This window comes from Pteronotus mesoamericanus, unplaced genomic scaffold, assembly GCF_021234165.1.
Source record: "Pteronotus mesoamericanus isolate MK-2021 breed Mesoamerican mustached bat unplaced genomic scaffold, CSHL_Meso_final scaffold_651, whole genome shotgun sequence".
NCBI lineage: Eukaryota > Metazoa > Chordata > Mammalia > Chiroptera > Mormoopidae > Pteronotus > Pteronotus mesoamericanus.
Genome location: NW_026555325.1, coordinates 18,431,232 through 18,435,338, shown reverse-complemented (window position 1 = coordinate 18,435,338; position 4,107 = coordinate 18,431,232). Strand labels below are relative to the sequence as shown.

The following is a 4,107-nucleotide window of genomic DNA, read 5'->3' as shown; positions in this document are numbered from 1 at the left end:
AACTAATATATGCCAATATTATTTTTGAGAGAGTAAAAAAGATATCCTTGTGGTGATTCCATTTCCATGGTTATTAGTGTGTAATGTATGTGTGTTTCCTGGTACTCATACTAGGTGTTGAAGAAGGGTAGAGGCTGTGAGAGCTACCTGGGAAGGCTACATGATATATAGTAGTGTAGGAATTGCTTTTGGAATCATAAAATTATGGGTTTATTCTGGTCTCTGCTACCTAACAAGCTAAATCATGAGTGATAGGCAGAGTAATGACTTGCCCAAAATGCCCACCTCTTGATCCCCAGTACCTGTGACTATATTATCTTTCATGACAAAAGGTTCTTTGAAGATATGATTAGTTAAGAATTTTGAGATGGAGAGATTATACTGGGTTATTTGGGTCGGCCCAATGCAATCAGAAGGCCGTTATAAGAGAAGGTTAAGAAGAACAAAGGCAAAAAAGTAGAGTTGGGTCAAGGGAAGCAGAGGCTAAAATAATGTGTTTTGAAGATAGAGTTAGGGACAAGGAATGTGTCTGGCCTTTAGAAGCTAGAAAAGAGATGGAAACAAATTCTTCCATGAAGACTCACACTCTGCTAACACCTTTTTGTTTTAGAATTCTGACTTCCAGAACTATAAGAAAATAAATTTCCATTTTTTCAAGGCACTAAATTTGTGATTTGTTACAGAAGTAATAAGAAGCTAATACATCATGGTTCCTTCTTTGTTTAAAAGTATCGCAAGCGCTCAACAAGTGTTACAATAGGATTCTTTTTCTAAAGTATAACACACAGATATAGGATCCACTGGGGTGCAACCCACAGGCATTATGTAGAACTATAGATAGAATATTAAAAAGAGAAAAAATTTAATTAGAAATTCTTCAGAGTGTTATAGTATTTGGAAATGTAAAAAAGAAAAAAAAAAAAAAACCAAACAAACCCTGCAGAGTATTTAAATACTGAAGGATAATCATCAGTTTTGCAGAACCAATTCACACAGCAGAATTTATATTGCATGTTCTGAGGGAGTGAATGACTTTTTTGAAGAGTAACAGGAAGAATTAATGATGACAGTTTGAATGTGATTTTATAGATTTTGAAGTTAATTTTCACACAGGTTCTAAAATTATGATATCTTGGGAAATATAGACATTACATTGCCTTAAAATAACAGTACATGATGAAATTAGAAACAAATTATACTTACAAAATCCATTTTATCCTAAAAGGAAATGGAAATTTTCAACTGCATAAATGGATGGCTTCTTGCTGTGTAAGTATAGAAACAGATTAAATTAGAATAGATTTATCTTTTTACTATATTAGATTTTCTGTGTTTCCATAACATCAAATATCTCTTAATCCATTGTCAATAAGGTATCAGAGTAAGTAGGCAACTTCCCATAACTATGTTTTACAACTGAACTTTCTTTTGTGTCTACTGAGATCTAGCCCTAAATCTGCAGGTATCTTTGTTACTTCTTAATGTTTGTCTTACTATTTAATTAGACTTATTATATCTAATATTGAATTAATTATTTTCACTTACCAATTTTACATCAAGTTTCCATCATTTGCTTAGGTACTCAAACTAAAAAAAAATCAAATAAGAATGTTATTATTCTTAGTTTCATATTTATATAGTTGTATCTTCCTTGTTGTTAAGTCCTACTGATTCCTTTTTTTTTTTTTTTTTGTAATATCCTTGTATTTCTTCCTCTCCAGGCTACCTGCTAATATGCCAGTTTTAATCCTCATTGTCTCAGAATTAGAGTGCTAGAAATGCCACTTAACATGTTGTAAATTCCTTTAGCTGCCAAATTCCAAAGTTATTTTCTTCTAACCCATCATGTACACTTCTGCCTTAATTATTGCTTTCATCATGTTACCCCACAACTAAAAAATCTTATGAAATGCTCTACAGCTCAAAAAGAAGTTTTAATCTACCACTGACTTTAAAGTCCTATTATTATTGTCCCACTGCACTTGAAAGCATGATCATTCTGGGGATCAACACTGAACATTGGCCTCCGGTATCTCACCTGAGCCTCAGTTGAGGCTCAATTTTTCCCCATTATCCTTAGCTAACAAAGAATGAAGACTTTTTTTTTTCAGGGGAGAACACAAACGCATCCCCACTGTCACAAATTATGCAGTTGAGTTTCCCGCATTTGGGGACATCGCAGGGGTCAGCACACCCAGACTGCAATGGGTGAGCCTCACCTTGGAAAAACCACCTTCGTGATCACGGTATATTTCCCCTGGCAGGTAAGTAAGAGAATGAAGACCTTTTCTAGGTAACTCTGTTAATGCATGTGCTAATAGTGAAGAACTTAGAAAATAACATTGTATTGTAAAATATTTTCTGAAAGTATATGTTAATATTGTTTTATTTGGATATTAATTTAAAGATATAGCAAAATTAGCAAAAATCTGTGAAGAACTCCTGCATCCCTTTAACGTATTGGCCAGTTGTTGATATTTTTCCACATTTATGTATTACTCTTTATGTATGTGGAAATATCATTATTATTCCATTTGATAATATGTTGCAACATTATGCTCTTTTACTTCTAAATACTTTGGTGTGTTTTTCTTTAGAACAAGGACTTTAACTTACATAATCATAGTTTAATTATTCAAACTCTGTCAAATATCCCAATGCTATATTTTACAGCATTTTTTTTTCTGGTTCAAAATCTAATCCAGGATCATACACTGCATTTAGTTCTTATCTATCTTTACTTCTTTAACTGGAATTATCCATCAAGTTTTCTTTTTGTTTAATGACATTGATATTTAAGATACAACCAGGTATTTTGTAAGTTTTCTCTGTGGCAGACAGAGTATTTACCCCCAAAGATGTCCACCTACTAAATCCCTGAAATCTGTGACTATATTATCTTTCATGGTAAAAGGGACATCACAGATGTGATTAAATTAAGTATCCTGACTTGCGACTGCTCGATATTATCTAAATGGATAGTACAGTATTCATAAGTCTACTGATAAGAGGAGGCAGGAAGGTTAAGATAAGAGGAGGCTATTTGTCAATAGGTAGAGATATGAAGATGCTACATTATTCATTTTGAAGATGGAGGAAAGGATCATAGGTCCAAAACTACAGGCAGTCCCTACAAGCTGGAAAATAAGGAAATAGATTTATTTAATAGGCTTCAGAAGGAACTCAGCTCTGCTGATACCTTGATTTTAGCTTCATAACACTCATTTCAGACTTTTAATCTCTAAAATAGTAAAATCATATAGTTGTGTCATTTTAAAACACTAAGCATGCAGTAATTTATTACAGCAGCAAAAAGAAGATAATATAATCTTCTAGTTTGTATTTATGTGGTGTTCTCTCATTAATGGATTCAGGTTATTTTGGGGAGAAATGCCATAGAAAGGACGTTTTGCCATGCTCAGTGCATCAGATCAGGTGAGACCTGGCAAGAGTTTGTTCCAATGTTGATGATTTAAACTTTGATCATTGTAATAATTGATGCCTGTTGAGTTTTCTCCTTTGCAGAGTTACTAGATTTTTTGTAATTAATAACTAATTTATGTGAAGATACCTTATGACTACATAAATATACTATTCCTCATCAAAATTTTGCCCACTAGTTTTACATCCAGTAATTCTTGATCAAAATAAGTAATACTATGATGATTACCAATTGGTAATGTTTTTGAATCTATTTTCCCTTATACATTTATTAGTTGGTATTCTATTTTAGAGGGAAAAAGGAAGAATGATTTAGAAACAAATTAAATCAATTATTCATTGGTGATGGGTCTGATAAGTTGCAAGAGATAAAAAGAGGTGCCAACATGTCTGTGACTGTAACTATTGAATAAAGTAAAGGTATCAGTCCGTACTGAAAAGTAAATAATTTTACCTTTTGCAACAGCATAGATGAACCTGGAGAGCATTATACTAAGTGAAATAAGCCAGTCAGAGAAATACGAGTACCATATGATTTCACTCATATGGTCTAATCTAATGAACAAACTGAATTAACAAGCAAAATAGAGCCAGACTCATAGAGAGCAGGGATCAAGCAAAAAAAAAAAAAAACAACAAAAAAAAAAAAACAAAGAGCAAAGAGAG

General features: G+C 32.7%; 1 non-coding gene across 1 annotated transcript; it reads right to left on the bottom strand.

The window, feature by feature from the left end:
* Positions 1-2,109: 2,109 nt before the first annotated feature.
* Positions 2,110-2,272, bottom strand: LOC129061974 (U1 spliceosomal RNA). The gene has a single exon (XR_008528225.1). It is a non-coding gene; the product is annotated as a U1 spliceosomal RNA (small nuclear RNA).
* Between the last annotated feature and the right edge of the window lie 1,835 nt (positions 2,273-4,107).